Source organism: Oxyura jamaicensis, chromosome 15 (assembly GCF_011077185.1).
Source record: "Oxyura jamaicensis isolate SHBP4307 breed ruddy duck chromosome 15, BPBGC_Ojam_1.0, whole genome shotgun sequence".
Lineage (NCBI taxonomy): Eukaryota > Metazoa > Chordata > Aves > Anseriformes > Anatidae > Oxyura > Oxyura jamaicensis.
The window spans coordinates 6,603,765-6,620,723 of record NC_048907.1 but is presented as its reverse complement, the minus strand read 5'-3'; the positions used below and the strand labels follow the sequence as shown (position 1 = coordinate 6,620,723).

The 16,959-nt window shown below is 55.1% G+C and overlaps 1 long non-coding RNA gene across 1 annotated transcript in view; it reads right to left on the bottom strand.

The window, feature by feature from the left end:
• Window positions 1-5,081: 5,081 nt before the first annotated feature.
• The window catches only part of LOC118174968, a 145,588-nt gene continuing 133,710 nt past the window's right edge, over window positions 5,082-16,959 (bottom strand). Inside the window, exon 4 of the long non-coding RNA XR_004754830.1 lies at window positions 5,082-5,189. This is a non-coding gene — a long non-coding RNA (uncharacterized LOC118174968). The remainder of the gene's footprint in view (window positions 5,190-16,959) is intronic.

Sequence of the window (16,959 nt, the reverse complement as noted above, 5' to 3'; positions counted from 1 at the left end):
GGGGGGGGGGAGCCGGGAGCCTCTGGCCCCGGCGCTGACACACTTTGCTCCCATTTTCCTCAAGATGCCACGAAGTCACCCGGCGATCGATTGATACCTCGGCCCGGGGGAGAAAAGGGAGGGGGGGGACGGACCCAGCTGTTGCAAAAGGACATGGTAAATCTAATCGGAGCTACTGTCAATAGAGAAATGACAGGGAAGAAGAATTGGCTTCTTAAAGTCTGCTGAACTAACACTCATCATGGAGCCGCGGACACGTATTCTCAATCGGAGCCTGGTATCCATTACTATTTGCCTTACTAGGTTTCAATTAGGGAGAGATATAACCCCCGCACGGCCCTCCCCCGGGCAGGAGATAAATGAAAGGGACGAGGAGGCACCGGCCAGGTCCCGTCTGAGCGCCACGTTTGTCCCCGAAGCCCGGCTCCTGCCGTCCCCAAGCCAACCCGCCCGGCCCGGCCCGGCTCCCGGCGGGGGTCCCGCTGCCTCCCTCCGTTCTCTCCGCTCCTCGTTTGCCTTCTCCAGTTTTCCCCTATTATCGAACCTCCTTTACCCACCCCATTTGCTTTCCGTTTTTCTTTTTCTGTCCCCAATTCCCTCGCGGCAGCCCCCGCGCTGCAGGGATGCGGCAATCCAGCGTTGCAGCCGTCGGGGCTCCCTGACCAGCGCTCCCTCTGGTTTCCTGCAAGAGCTCACCCCCTCCTCGTTTCCCCGGGGGGCCCCCCCCCCCCCCAGCCATGCAAGACGAGCTCTCCAGCTCGCTGCCACCCCCGCAGCAAGCGGCCACAAGGCTTCAGAGCCCCCAAAGGCAGACGATCGCGCCGCACTCATGCAGCGGAGGCGCTCCGGCGGCGACCCGGGAAGCTGGGCACGGCTCAGGTGCAGCGGGCTGATGGAAGAAACACCCCCCCTTAACTCCCCCACGAGGGTCCCAGCTCGTCGGCTGCGGAACAGAGCCGGAGCAGGGGACTTTCGGGGTGACCTTGTGTCCAGCGACTTCATTTCGCTTTTTTCCCTCTCGTGTTAGAGCCCAAAGTGTTCCCAGAGTAGAGAATGAAATGCTATTAAATAAAAATCAGAAGAAGATGCCGATTGCAGGGGGAGAAGGGAAGAGCTTCGCTTTTTCATGCCCCAGTTAGGAGGTTTTTGGGGTGCCTGGGGACATATTTTTTCCTCCCCTGCAATGTTTGACCCCCAGCATTTGCCCGCAGCCCCAGCGCAGGGCGAGGGAAGGGCTTCACCCACCCCGCGGCCGCAGGGGTGGCTGCAAAAATCAGCGCAAAGTGCCCCCTCGGCCCCTGGAAACTCGGTGGGGGAGAAAATTCGCTGCAAAATGTGGCCACCGCGGCCAGCCTGAAGGCGACACCTGACGGGCTGGAGGGGGGAGTGGTGGGCTGTGCCCCCGCGGCACCCCACAAGGAGATGCTGGACGGGGAGAGTCCTCTCCTTCTTCCCCTCCGCTTTCCAGCTCTGCCTGCCGAAAGGGGATGAGACCCCGGAGGCTGAGCCGCCCGGTGGGGCTGGGGGGGGGGGGGGGGGGGGGGGTGGTCCTCTAGCCCCCCCCAGCATTTCGCTGCCCTCGGGGCTCCGGGCAGCCCTGCTGCCAGCCCTTTTTCCTCCGGCACGTCGAGGCACCGGAGGGGCGAAGCGCATTTCTCCCCATCTCCATAGACGCACGGCCCAGCCCCCCCCCCCCCCCCCCCCCGCGAGGGTTCCGGGGGGGGCAGCAGAATTTGGGGAAAATTTTTTTTTTTTTTTTTACTATTATTATTATTATTGCAAAAGGGCTCTTCTCCGGCTCTAGGGCGTGGGAGGTTTTGCAGCAGCGCCGTTTTAGTTTAGTATTTTTGAACAAACTTTAGCTCGATTTCCGGAAAGTGCAAATGCGCACACATGGGAAAAGTGAAAAAACCGGTCCTTCGGGGCCAGCCGAGAAGGGGAGACGGGATCTGAACCCCCCACCAAAAAAAAAGAAAAAAAAAGAAAAAAAAAAAGAAAAAAAAAAAAAAAGAAGTTACAGAGGGAGAAGGATCCCGTGCTTTTACAGTTTCAAACTACTTTGAATTATTTGCTTTTAATGGCACACGTGCCTGCAGAAAAAGACAGGCTCTGCTTTCGATCTTGCACTTGCTCCTGGCTTTTTTACACGCGCGTGTGTACACAAAAACATTTTAGGGCCCCGCTCCACAGCCGTGTTTCTCTCTCCCCATCACTCCCCCTTCCCTTTGGACCCAAACCAAGGCGCAGGCCACTCTTGCTCCTGCCCTCATTACTCCTCTGCTGGGCTTCAGAAACGCGGGCAGAGTGCTCCTCCGGAGCAGCAGGGGTGTTGTGCACATTTATTAAACCCAGATGAGCCGGGAGTTGGGGCATACGGAAAAGATTTCCAATTAAAGCCGAGCCGAGCAGGGCGCAGCCGGGCTCCGCGGCGCAGGTGTAAACAATATTTGGGCAGCTCTCGCTCCGCTTCCCGGAGCGGCTCCTTGCCCTCGCTGGGAGCAGAGGGGAAGGGGCTTTTGTGCTCGCCCCCGGGAGCCGCTGGCCGGGGTCCCGCTCGCCCCTGCCCCGGAGCCGCGGTCGATGCGCGCCCGGGCGCCTCGGTGCCTGCAGCCCCCCCGGGGGCCGCCGGCAGCCCCCTACCCCCAGAAGCGCCCCCCTCCTCCGCTCACCTGTTGCTGCAGCCGCTTCCTTAATGGCATGGACTTAGAGGAAAACTCAAATGCTGCGGGCTCGGGAAGCGACGGAGGAAAATTATGCCGGTGACACGGGGCAAGGAGAAAACCCCCCGGGGAGAGCGGGCATCGCTTCCGAGCTCCTAGGTAACGCGCTCCCGGCTGGAAGCGGCGCTTTCTGACAGCTTTGGTACCAAATTCGGGGGGATCTGGGATTGTACATGCAGCCGGCGATGGGTTGCCCGGTTCACCGGATCCCAAATCACCTCGGGGGCCAGGAGAACCCCTCCAAGCACCCCTCGCCTCGTTGGTGAGGGTGGGCGCGCTGCGCGCACGGGGCACCCTCGCTGTTGGGGTTACGGGTTAAATAACGGAGCAAACCTTCATGTGCGCTTAAACCACGTTATCTTTTAATAATACTATTAAGGCGATCGTCCGGATCCCGGGTCAGGGTAAACCCTGCTCAGTGCAGACAGGAAAGCGACGGGATGGCAGGCGGAGGGGGGGGTTAAGAGCCACCAAGTGTGTGCCCGGTGCAGGGAGCTCACTTTCTGCCAAGCCAATGCGCGATTTTTGCCGGCCGCTTGCGGAGCCGTTTGCCCCTGCCCCGGTGGAGGATCCGTGCAGGCAGCGTCCAGGACGGATCCTGCCGGTCCATCCCCGAGCAGAGCGGAGTGGGAGGCTGCGTGCGCGAGCTAGGACGAAGAAGAAGGGGGAAAAAAGGGAAAGAAAACACGAGAAAAGCCCGTCCCAAGAGCTGCAGCTGGCAGAGCGTTACACGCACAGACATCCCACTAAGTTCGGAGCGATACAAAGCGTCGGAAACTCCAGTGCGGCCACATGAAAAGAAAAGCTAAATAGGAAGCGGTGTAAAAGAGTTGTCATTTAGTTTGCCTCCCCTCGCAGATGGTCCGCATAAAGCCCCAGCTCGTCGGCCGGGGGGCGGCCTCCCCATGCCGGGGGTCTCTCGCCGCCGGTGCCCCCGCCGGGCCCGGGGGGCGCTGCTCGGGGCTGCGGCCACCGGATGGCGCCGCCGCCGCCCGCAGCCACCTGCGGGAGCGGAGCTCACCTGCGGGACCTGCCGGGGATGGGGGCACAGAGTCCCCGGCACCCCCGGGGCAGCAGCCAGGGGATGGAGGCAGAGCGCGTCCCGCCGGGCAGCAGCACCTCCGCCTGATCCGGGCAGCAGAACCGGCACCGGTGGGGGAGGTTGGATTTTAATTTTTTGTTTTATTATTTTCCCACGGAGAGGGAGAGGGAACCCTAAATTTCGAAGCTCGCCGAGGAATAACGCGGTGATAGCAGGGAAACGCGGAGCAGAGGGTAGAGAGTGGGAAGACGGAGCCTTGCGAAGCAGCCACGCTAAAAGCACCCATCGTCACCTCGTGCGCTGTAGGCGTGCGAGCCCTGGTATTTCAGGGGACATAAGAAGGGAGCAAACACTATGCCAAAAGCGTGTCTACCCCCGCACCGCCCCCCCACCAGGCAGGCAGTAGCACCCTCTAATTCCCAAGCCCCAAAATCCCAAGTCCAAGCTGTCAGCAAGGAGAAAAGGAACAAATCGCTGCCCGGCCCGGCAGGAGCAGAAAAGCAGCAGCCTGGTCCCCCTCTGCCCCAGACAGGTGCCCTCAGGTGCAATCTCCCCGGCTAGAAATCCACAATCCCCCCCGCACACAAGCGCTAAGGACAGTAGCCGGGCTCGAGCAGAGAAAAGAGTCTGTTTGCTTCTTTATTAGTGTTGAGTCTACGCTAATTACGAGAAAAAAAATGCTGCTTTCGGTCTGAAACGACGTGTTGTCTTGTGCTTGTAAAATACATTTCAAGTAACTCTCGTCTGTCTATAAAATACAGTGGGGGGAATATAAATAAACCGCTGTCCATTTGTTTAATGCTATTTTAGCCAAATTGACTGGCCGGATTGGAATTCGACATAAAAGCTTTAGTTTGCAAAACATCCGCATTGTAACGTCTGGGAGACAGGGCTTGCGCTCCAGCACGACGGGCACGTTAACTGCATTAAAACCTCGCCATACATTTTCGAGCTTTTGCTTTTTTTTGCTTTTTTTCCCTCCCCTCTTTTGCAGCACATCCACCCGCTCTCCCCGCCTCCGGGCGCCCGCGCCTGTTTTTCTCCAAATGAAGTATTTTACGTGATCGATGGAAGGAGTCATTTGGCCCATAATTAGGTCAATAAAATCAATGTTTATTCCTCTGATGGCCTGAAAGCTAATAAATTCCTCTTTTATATTCGCTCCCTCCGAAGATTAGAAACGAGCTGCCCGGCCCCAGCGCCGGCGGTGCGGAGCCGGAGCCAGCCCCGGCCGGCAGCGATCGCTCCTCGCCCTCCCCGGCCCGGCGGCCCCCAAAAAGCGGAGCCCCCCCCCTCTCCTCCTGCCCTGTTTATTTTTCGGCACGGGACATTTCCCAGCGAATCCAGATTTGTTCCCAAATCCCCTCCGAGGCGCGCTCTGCCTGCCCCGCAGATCGCTTCATTTCGCTCGGTTCCCTTTGTAGCCCCTATTTTTTATTATAAATAATAATAATAATAATAAAGAATAAAAAAGCGAGACTCTTTTTTTCCCCCAGCAACGCCGAGGGAGGCTTGAAGGCGACTTGGAGAAATCCTATTAGAGAGCGCGAAGGCAGAGCTTTTTTTTTTTTTTTTTTTTTTTTTAAAAAAAAAAAAAAAAGGGGGGGGGGAAGGGAAAATAAAAGCCACGCTTTTCTTCTGCGCGCAGCACCAACGAGGAAAAAGCACCCCGGTCCTAATCAGATCAATACAGGGCCACGCAAATCTTTGCAAAGGTTCATCAGTTTACAGTGGGTCCCAGACCTTTGACATACATTGCGGATTAATTGGGCACTGTCAAGGAGGGAGGGGGGTCGGGGAATGGGAGGTGGGATTCCAGTTAATTAGTCGAGAAATGAATAAAAACTAAACATTATCGGAATTGTCTGCGGGTCCCGGTTTGTTAGTGGGGATTTGGGGATCAGCTTTTGTGCGCCGTAAATTGGATGTGAGTAGCGTGGTGCTGCCTTACACTGTCGTTTTGTGAACTGGCGACAGCTCGGGTCCCTGGGAAAACTTAAAGGGAACCTGGGGCCGGTCACGGAGCCTCATTATCTCATGTCGGACAGCATCTTTCGGGGAGAGCGTTTAATCAGCGGTGGCACACAACCAGCCCCCTGCAACCTGGGCGAAGCGCAGCACCTTTCCCTCCCTCCTCCATCCCAAAACTGCGCGCTGGGTGGGCAGGACCCCCCCCCCCCCGACCCTCGTTCTCCATCAAGGGCTGGACTTCACGCTCCCTCCCCGGGCTCTCCCCTTCCCCAAAGCGGCTGTAGGGCGGCCCCGGCCCCACAGCCCCCCTGCTGCTCCTCGGTTGCCCCGTGTCCCCAGCCCCGGTGGCAGCGGGACCCTCTGGGCTGGGAGGGGGGGGGGGGGGGGGGGGGGGGGGGGGAACGACGACGACTGGCGGGCTGTCCCCCTCGCTGTGGGGAGGGATTTTCCCTGAGCTCTCAGCAAGGTGAATTCCCAGGCACCCTCCCTTCCCTCCACCCTAAAGGCAGAACTTGGGGGGAGAAGGGAAAAGAAGATGGGAAAGAGCGAGGCGGCCGGGTGCAGGAGAGGATTCCTTACGGGGGGAAAGGCTGTTAGCATAGAATAATTCCCAGAATAATTCTCCAGCCCCTGGGATAGCCCTTGCCCTTGTGGGTTTGGGGGAGCCGAAGGGCAAAAAGCCCCATTAGCGGCCGGGCGGCTCTGCCCAGCGGGAGCATCCCCGAGCTGCTCGGAGCATCCCCGCCCCGTCCCAGCCCCGCTCCCCCGGGGGAGGACAGAGCCACCCGGTGACACCCGGCCGGGCAGCAGCCTCCTCCGGGCCGGTAATTGCGGGTGCTTAAAATCAACCCCGCTAACAACAAGCCCGTTGTCCTCCTCACCCCACCCCCGCGTGTGAAACATTGTCATTAGGCGTCTAATATCTCCGGCGCTTCCAGGGGGGGAATGGGAAGAGGCTGCTCGGGAAAAAAAAGAAAAAGGAAAAAAACCCAACAAGGCGCCACAATGGGAAGTGTGTGAACTCCCAGCGCCCGTACGCGCAGCACAATGCGAAGCGGGTTAATATCAGTTAGCAGTTCTGCAGTGACCTGTAAAGTTGCCTCTCTGGAAAGATTCTTGATGTATTACTTAACATGGCTACACAGTTATCTGTCTCGGCATTAATGCGTCCATTAAATCACTGTTGAGTAGCATCAACCTACTCCCGAGCCTTTCCGTCCCCTGGGAATATGGTTTCTAAACAGGATCAAACATGTGATGCTGACAAGTCATGAGATAAGTTATAATTAATTAGAGTTTGCTACATCCACAGAACGGGTACTTGGGGGAGCGGGGATGGACCGGGCCATTAAGGACTTCAGCCGGGAGGGAGGATCTATAATATCGAGTTGGGAACCGGGAGAAGTAATAATCAAAGGTGGCCGAAGAAAACTGCAACCCTTTAGCTTTCAGAGCTCGGTCAAGATTAAAGTCGTTCTTGATGGGAAACACACCATCCCCTCCTTAATGAAAACCATGGCGAGCCCGATGCCGAGGATGGCTTCTTAAAAAGGGAGAGAAAAGCCTCGCCTCCGGTTTGAAGACAAAAAATCCTCAGCTCGACCGGCCAGGGGAAGGGGAGAAGCAGCGGGGACCCGCAGACCCCCAGGGGTCGCATCCCCCCAAGGGCCACTTTGGGGTCGTTTCCCAGATGCTACACATCTCGGGGAGCCCCGCAGCTCCCTGTGCTGGGAGCAGCCGCCCCAAATCGGCCTGCAACAAGTGGATTTGGGGCTGAGCTGCGAGAGCCCTTATTCGTTTTGCTCTAACAGCCGGGCGGGGGGGGGGGGGAGAGGAAGAGCTGCTTTCAGGTTAGATGAGAAAACCACAGTTGGGAGGGGAAGGCTCAGAAGGGGTGAATTTTCATGCCCTGGCTAGGCTTATTTCCTTGCTTTCTGCAATAAACGGGAGCCCTGCAGGTGAGAAGATGCGGGCAGAGTGGAAGGAGAGGACGGATTTACACCTGTCCTTACTGTTTACTCTGACACCCCTACAGCCTCCAGAAATGACCACTGGTGCCACCTAGTCTGGCGAAGCCAGCAGGTTCGCTCTGCTTTTTTGTTGTTTCTTCTATTTTATTTCTATTTTTTTTCCCACTTCTTCCTCCCTTTCCCCTTCTTTTTATGGCACACACGTGGAGCAGACACATCGCTCCACCACAGCTGACCCCTTCTTGGCACCTGCTCCTTGGCCATGCTGGGGGCTCGTGCCCTGTGGCCACCACACCGCGGCCTCCCCTGATTCTCAGCTGTCCCCTCCCAGCCAAGAAGGCAGAGGGGAGATAACCCTCCTTATGTCCTCCCCGTAGCGCTCCTGCCTTGATGACAGAGGCTGTCCAGATGCCTCTGGAATCTGGCTGGACCCTGCTGCCATCTTCATCCTTGGAGAGGGCAAAGGCTGCATTCCCCACCTCCCCACCAAGGGCCTGTTGCCACCTCCCGGTGCCTGCTGAAAACCCTCCTCAAAGGCAGCCTCAAGTGGGGCGTCTGGTGGAGCCAGGACCACTCAGCCCCGCAGTCATCACTCCCGGACGAAGGGCTGGCTGCAGCCATCCAGGCTAAGGGCAACGGAGACATTGCTGAGGGTCCTGTCCCCTCTTTAGAGAGGGGTGGAAGGAATTTTGATAGCCCCTAACCCAAAAACATCTTGAGGGCAAGTGCCGCAGCTCGACATCTCATCATCTGACCTCATCCCAAGAACGAGCAGGAGCTTTGTGTGCTCTCTTCCAGCTCGGGTGCCTTCAGTTATATCCAAAGAGCACAACCCAAAGGTGAGGAGGCGGTGCAGAGCTGAGCTATCCTGACGGATACCACCGTGCCCGCATCAGGCACTGCATTCTCCGTGGCAGAGCAGCCAGGCACCGCGGTGCTCAGGCATGGGCTGCACAAGACATAGGGTGCCACGCACAGGACAAGCACCAAGTCCTGAGCCGCTCTAAGCATCTTCACCTCCAGTCTGATAGGGGCCACATGCTGCATCTCTGGCTGTGACCCCTCTCCTGCACCAGGAAACTGAACCCAAGTTGCCCCTTTTCACATAAAACCCTGAGGTTTCTCATCTCCCCGTGCGTCTCGCGGGGCTCATTCCACCGATGATTTCCCAATGACACAAAGTCAAACAATTTCAACAGAAAAGACCGGGAATGCTTCACAGGAGGACTCGCCTCCCCGGGGGCTAGGAAAGTACAGAAAACCTGACCCAAATGAGGCAAGCGTGGGGATTTGCAAACAAGTCCCTCTGCTCAAGGCGACAGCCCTAAGCTCCAGGCTGGGGTTATGGCTGGAGGCAAGCACTTGAGATTCCTCTAAAATCTTTGGGAACATCTAAGGGTTCGGCACTTCTGAAAATCTCTTACAGCTTCTTCAGATGCCTGCAGACAGATTTCACAGCTCGCTTTCTCTTAATAGCTGAGTTTCGATTCTCTGGCCAGAAAAATAGGTGCATGACTTCAGCAAGATGTCTCCAGGACACACGGAGAGTTAACAGCTCACCACTTCACCTATGATACACTCTGCTATTGCATAGACATTGGGGGTAATCTCCTCTTCCACAGAAGCACTCACCCCATGAAGAAAATGGACAAGGACATCAACAGGGGCCATGGGGGAAGGGGATGGGGTTAAATCCTTTGTAATATGGAAGGAACAGGGGTGACTCCCTGCTGCGCTCCCTTTTGGGAGGACTCTGCCAATGAAGACATTGCAGAAACCAACCGGGCCAAGAACACCCTTTGGAAACTTTACGAAAATGGTTTGGGGGCGATTTTTGTTTTTCCATTATGTTTTTTGGATGCATTTTTTGCAGGCTAGGCACCACGTGTGAAACTGAGGCAGGAGTCCGTGCCCAGATAACAGCGCAGGGGGAGCAGCAGGGCAGGGACGCAGCTGGTTTATTCTCTGCAGAACGAATGCTTTGGCTCAGCAGTTTGCATGTGACTACTCTGCGGAGTAAATGCCTTTCAGGGAAGAGGCAGAGATGTTCTTTGGGACTGAGGGGAGAGAAGAATAAAACGTTATTTTGAATAGTGGCTTTTCCAGCCACTGATGGAGTGACAGCCCAGATGCGCGACCAGCCAGGGCTGGACACTGCAGTGCACCCATCTCTCCACGGAAGAGCTAACAGTCATTGCTGGTCAGAATTTGAGGCAACGCACACGAGGTGTGTGTTTGGTGACCTCGGACATGCCACAAAGCCAAGCTCACACTCTCCTCCTTTCCTGTCACTGCTTTACATGGTCTGGATCCTGCCTCTCGGCCAAACCCCTTCCCCCCGGGTGCTGGGATCACTGGACGTGCTGCACTTTGTACCGGGGGAGCTTGCTGACAGCAGGCTTTGCTCAGTGAGAGACCCTTGGCAGGACAACCCACTTCTCACCTCCATTTACCAAAGCCTGCATTTGGTTACCTCCTCGTGGAGACTCACTTTTATTTCCACCGCAGGTTTCTGAGATGGCAAGGCCTGCTCTGCCCCACCGCCCTGGGCAGGATGTGCTCGCTGGGTCCCAGACACCTTGTATGCCCTTCATCCTACTGCTCCCCCTCTGCAGAGCACACACAGCACATCCGAGGCATCCCGCAAGTGCTGGGCTTGCTGCCTCTCGCCGAGACGCAGCCTATCTGCATATATTCAATGGCCGTGTCTGGGAAGTCTGGATGTGCTCTGCCTAGACATAATTTCCTGGCGCGGAAAAGGGTGTGCTCAGAAACCTCAGATGTTTTATAGGCCTACCCAAGACCTGCCACGATCAGATAGTTCATCCAGCCAAAGAAGTCCTGAAGATGGAGCACATGGCCGGGAAGAAGTGAGGGACATCCAGGAGACACTTCCGAATGTGCAGTTTTTCTTGCATGACACACAGGGTCACTCTTGTCAACAAATATCCCATTTTAATATTTCATTAAACTTTCATGTTGTACTTGGAGTCCACAATACAGGCACAGTCAACAAAGCTAAAAATCAATTAATAAGTCCCTAAGCTAATACCCACGGAGAGAGTGAAAGGCTCCCATTAATTTCTCCAGACTTTGGGTCAAGCCCTAAGTGGACAAAGATCAAAAGATGTGGAGATTAGTGTCGAGCAAAGTCATCAGCAGTGGGATTTCCAAGGGCCGTGCGCAGCCCCTTGCAAGCAGCCGGGCACAAAATATTTAACCTGCAAGTTTTTGTTTCCTTTTTTTTTTTTTTTTTTTTTTTCAGCGAAGCAACTCTTGATTTTTCTTTTTCGTAAACAAAGGGTGAAAGAAGTTGTTTGTACTCTCACTGCGAGTGACAGCTTTCCCAGAGGCATGGCGTGCCTTGCACACACACCTCCACGCACACATCACTCCTAAGCTCCCGGGAGGATGAGTGACAGCCCGACTGCCTCGCAGCCCGTGCTCTTTGCACGTTTCCCCTGCCAGGTTTGCGCTGCGAGCAGGTGGCTTTCACACCTAGCGCATACTTCTCGTGGCTGAGTGCTAGCAGTGAAATCAAATCCCTCCCTTTGACCCAGGAATTTTGATGGGAGAGGGAAGGGTGCCGTGTTTGAGGGGGTGTGGCACTTCTTTCCGCAGGAACATTTATCATCTCTCTGCTGAAAAAAAAGACCAATAACCCATACCCCGTGCCTGTTATTACTCTGCAAATTCAAAGGTGTCTCCTTTTTAATGGGCCCTGAGCAATAGCGCCGGCACCTCGCCGTTTATCATCTCGCGCTGACATCTTCCTTGATGCAGGAAGCTCCTGAGTGGCACTTCTCAAAGAGCTTTTCACAGAGTAAGCGAGCCGCCAGGGGTCTTGTAGCTTCCCCTACAGAAGGAGGGGAAGCAACAGGGGGGCCTAGGGCACGTTTTATGCCTGGGGATGAGCAACAATATCAGACAACCTCTGTTCCCCTCTCTAGTCTGTCTCCGGTGCCAGGCACAGCACTGGGGATGCAAACCAGCCTCTGAGGGCACCACCTCCCTCTTCAGCAGTGGGAAGAGGGATGGGACATGGCAGCACCACTGAGACCCTGCTCCCACCTTGTTCCCATGTCCTGCCACCACACCACAGCCAGCTCGTGGCGGCGATGGCCCCGCTCAGCCCAGAAGCGACCCCAATTACTTTCCCTCTCTCCTTCAGCAAAGGAGAAATGAAGGGGTGAATCACGGCCCTGCCCTACAATTCGGAGCCTGCTTTTTTCCCAGGGCTTTAAGGAAATCTCATGTTAAATCCATAACCGAGTCCTAAGGGAGACAGGCAAAACATCCTCTGACACAGCTGACCTCCTTTCTCTCTCTCTCTCTCTCTGAGAAGATGTTTTTCAAGGAAAGGAGCCAAAAATTCAGCTTAGGGAAATGAGCAGTGCTCGGCTGCCTTGGGAGCTCCGTGCTGGCTTCTGCTGGGTAAGGAGCTGCCTCCGAACCTGCTCCTATGCAAATCGCACCGCCACGACCAGCAGGCTCATTTTGCAAGGCTGCTCTCTCCTCCTGGTAGCCAGTTTTGTGCAAATACAGTCTGGCTACAAATCCATTCGTAATGGCCTTAAATGACAACAGCTGATTTTGACGCTCGCGCACTAAATCTTCCATTTGCCCTCGGAGGGTTTGGCAGCGCAACGTTGATTTTCTTTTCAAAACCTTGCCTGGCAAACGTTTCCCTATCTCATAGCCTCATGCAAGCACAACACTCTGTAATTACCGGGTCCGGAGTCTTTCATTCAAGTGCCTTCAAGGACTTTGAAGCATGAAGAATTTTGACTCGGGGCCCCCTGAGGCAAGAACCCGAGGATTACTTTGCTCAATTTACTTATGAGTAAACTGAGGCACAGCAGAGAGGAACCTCTAATTTTCACGAGTCTGCTCATTCAGGGTTCCTCATTTTCCACACTACCAACTCAAAAATGCCCTAAGGGCTTCAGTATTCAGGGCTGCTGAGCAGCCAAATATTTGGCAGGAGGATTTTGCAGCGCTCCAGAAAGTCAACTCCGTCATCTTCCAAACACCCACTCAGAAAAAAAAAAAAATCAGGGCATCCAAAACTGGTGGTTTGTTGCGCTTGGCTGATAATAGGGTGTGCTATTAATGAGCCCCAAATCTCAACCTTTCTGCATTTTCATTGCAGAGATATCTAGAGGGGAAAACAGGCGAGCAGGTAATATCTTCCCCCACTTGTGCCCGAGAGCTCAGTGCGTGGGCACAGGGCGGGAGGAAGGCAGGTGTTCCCAAACGGCTTCGCGGGACAGCGAGTGCCTGCAATGGCCCCGAGACACTTCTGTTGCAAGGAGCACGTAGCGCCACGAGCACCAGGAGGGCACTGATGGAGTCTGGCTTCCAGCAGATGGGCATCCATGGCTGACTGCCCTTCCTAAGCACGTTACACAAAGGCTCCACCACGAGCTCGTTGCTCGTTTGTCACCCATGGGACCGCACAAGGGGGAAGGACCCCCAGGGGATGGCTGCTCTCCTGTCCAGCAATGCGTGGACCCCAGTGGCACCCGGTATCACCCCTTCTGGGTGCTGTCCCCAGTGGGGATCCTCCGGAGTCTAACCAGAAATGAGTGCTTGCTGTAATATCCACCTCAGTGGGAATCACTGTAGGCTCCTCCTCTGTCCCACTGCCACCGATTTTCACAGAAGTTTTAGGAAACTTCCACCCTTTGGTCAACTTTCACAGAAACCATCATTTCCATTCAAGAGGTACCGGGGGACGAGGATGGAGGGGGAGGACAAAATCACTCAAACCTCCTTTCCTTGACAACTGCCTGAAGAAAAAGGACAAATTGTGTATTATCCGCACGCAGCCAGAAAAGAAGCTACAGGAAAGAATCAATCAAAGAGGGAAAGGATATTCAGATATTCAAGGAAGAGATTTCAAAGCTGACTTGGGATTTTTCCTCCAGGATCTCATTGCAATAGGCACTGCACAAACACACAGTGAGAGACAATTTCCTGCACTAGATGTATTAAAATCCAAGCCGCTGAGATGGAACGAGTGTAGGAGGGAAAATAGGAGGGTTAAAAAGAATTGAACTGACTCACCCCGGGTTACTTATCTGGTCAAGAACAGAGACAGAAAAAAGCAGTCTGTGGCTCCAGAGTGCCAGTCCAATGCTCTGTCCTTCAGACAAGGTTGCCACCACCTACCCTTTTGATTTGCTCCTAACACCAGGGCACGAGGGCCACCTTGTATCAGCGCGAGAAGCTGGGAAGCAGCCCAGGAGCAGCAAATGGAGAAATACCAAGAGAGGGCTGCTGCGACCACCTGTGAATGCCAAATACTTGTGGGAATAAAGGGTCTGTTGCCAGAAAAGAAAAAAGAAAAAAAGAAAAAAAAAAGGTGTCATTTGTGGGTTAGAGTAAATCAGCACCATTTCCCAGCAGCCAGGGCTCTGCTCATGGGCATCAGCAGGGTCTACTGCACCTTACCCATCACTGGTGCCAGCCAGAGCAGAGGGGAGCTGCGAGTCCAATTGAGGCTGTACCCCAATTAAGGGAGCACCAAAACACGGTCCCAGGCCAGGGATCCGGATGTGTTGGGCACGATGAGGGAGGGGTGATAAAAAGAGAGAATAATGCCAAAATAGCGAGGTAGATTAACCACCGGGAGTAAAGGAACAGAGAGGGGAATCCGGTCTGCTAAAGGTGAATTAAACCTTCCTTACCCCTGCGACCCCCTGAAAGAGTTAAAATAGTAGGAAAAGGAGAACAGAGATTCTAATTTATGGAGAGGTTCAAAGGGCTTTTGATAAAGCCCTTCAGTAGAGTCTCTGAAGGAAATTTTATAATCATGGGGTTGGGAGATAAAGTGCTGTCATAGATTAAAAACTTGTTGAGACAGAAAACAGAGGAGAAGGAAATAAATGGCAAATGACCAGCATGGAAATAATTTAGGAGAGGTGTCCCCAGGATGAATTTGGAAAGTGGTTAACTGTAGAATGACTTTATGACTAATAGCAATTAGACCTGGTGGAATAATAAACAGAGGTGTACTAACAACCTCCGTCCTGCGCCCATCGCCGGCATGTGCTGCAGAGAGGAGCTCGATCCAGATCAACCCATCAGTCTTTTTTTTTTTTTTTTGAGGTGAAAACAAGTGTTATTATTCCCAGACATTCACCAGAAAAGTAAGATCAGGAACGTTTCAGGGACACCCCTTCATCCCCACGCTCCCTCTGCACGCAGGTGTCTCCAAGCACGCTGGCAGAGAATACCTGGCAGCGGGAAAGCGGAGGAGCAGGACTTCTTTATTTTTTACTTTCAATTGCAATAAAGTTTTCGGTGGCTCCCCCCCCCCCCTCACTTCTCCTTTCCTTCACCGACCGCCTTTCAGGATCCTGCATGGGCCGTGACCTGCAGGAATAAGCAAGCATTGCGCTTTGCTGGCAACCAAAAACTCTTTAGCCAAGTTGAACCTAGGCGAACATGTTTGCAAGTGCCAGGGGGGTATGGGCGGGGGGGTAGCAGCAAATAAAGCAAAGAAACCCCCAAATACCAGCCCGAGCTGGAAGGAGAAGGTTTTCTTAAGTCAGTCCCCTGAATTTGAAAGTCCTGGTGCTGGTTGCCTCTTGAGGGCAGATCCTGCTGCCCCAAGGAGCCCCCAGGGCCTTTGCCCAGCCACAGGAGCCCTCCAGGGGTGAAGGGTGCTTTGTGAGGAGTGAGGAAGGGGATTTATTGGGCAGCAGCTCAGCTAGCTGGGTGCCGAAGCACTTCTCCTGCCTGTGGCGAGGAGGTGTGATGCTGCTGTGGCTGCACAAGGGGCAAGAGCCAACACGATGCCTCCCGTGGCATCTTCCCCCAAAGCACGGGCGCAGAGCCGTGTCCTCTGGTCACCCCCATGTCCCAAACAGAGGAAAAAGCTGACTACTTGGGGCGCCTTTAATGTCGGACCTGGCTTGCCGGGTGCCTCCAGCTCGGCAGCCACATGCTGCAAGCTCGGCAAAGATCGCGGGCCCCTTGCGCAGCCCCTCGCCCTCCGTGGAAAAACACCCGGAGATGATCCAGATCGCACTGCTCAACCGGCCTTTCATGGAGCCACGTGACCCCCAGGATAATTTGGAAACGTTGAAAATTGATATGTTTTAGTCACGCCGAGGGCAGGGAAAGGGAAAGGCTGCAGGCGGCCGCCGCGCGGGCAGGGACGGCGGTGGGCGACGGCACGCAGGGAGGGGAGTGCGGCCATCCCCGTGCCCCCTAGGGAGCAGCAGGGTGGCTGCCCCCAGCAAGACGGCGCTTGGCATCTTAAAAGGCCTGGGCTCGGGGTGAGGAAACAGTTGCAGGGATACGGATTGAGCAAGATGGCTGGGTGCCGGGCCCGTCTTTGCGAGCCTGCCTATTTTTTTTTTTTCTTCCTTCCCCAGCGCACCCACAACGACAGCCCTTTTATGACAGAATGATTTCAGTGCGCCTAAACACAACGTGCCTTACAGCTGTAATTCTGGGACTCCTCGAGCATGAATCATATGATGCGCGGAGCTGATAGTGGGGGCAGAGGCATTTGCTTCGTTTCCAGACAGAGGGATGGAGTCAGACTCCAGCCGGCAGAACCAGTGCTGCCACTGCTCCCGCACCTTCTCCCAGCCACCACCACGTCAAAGCAGGGCCAGGCTGCCTGTGCGAGCCCCGGTGCCTAAAAACACCCTCCCGAGCCGCAGCGCGTCTGGGGAATCAAAGCGCAGCGCTGACGACGAGAGCTCGAGGCGTTCCAGCCCCGTGGTTTGTTGCAAAATCTCATGACCTTGTGTGGGCAAGGCCACAAAATTCACTTGTTTGGCTTCATTCTCAGCCTTTCGTCGCGTTGGAGGCAGGGGGTGGCGGTGGGGAACCCGCAAAGTGTCAGGAATGAAAAAGGAGCAAAGGGAGCAGAGCTTTGCGGGGAGGGAAACGCTGCTGCCCTGAGGCCCAGAGCTGGCAGGGACCCAGTGGTGGAGTGGCTGTGAGCGGTCACAGCGAGCAGGGAAAAGCTCCGGGGCAGAATCAGGCCGGCACCATGGAGGCAGGCACGGGGCTGCAGGGTGCTGGGGGCAGCAGGAGGGGGGAAAAGCAGGACTGAAGGCAATTCACTGAGACCTGGATCTGCCCTTGGGCTTCAGCCGAGGGGCCATGGTGGTGCAAGCAGCATCCATTGCTTTTTCTATTTTCTTTCTCTTCTCTTCTCTTCTCTTCTCTTCTCTTCTCTTCTCTTCTCTTCTCTTCTCTTCTCTTCTCTTCTCTTCTCTTCTCTTCTCTT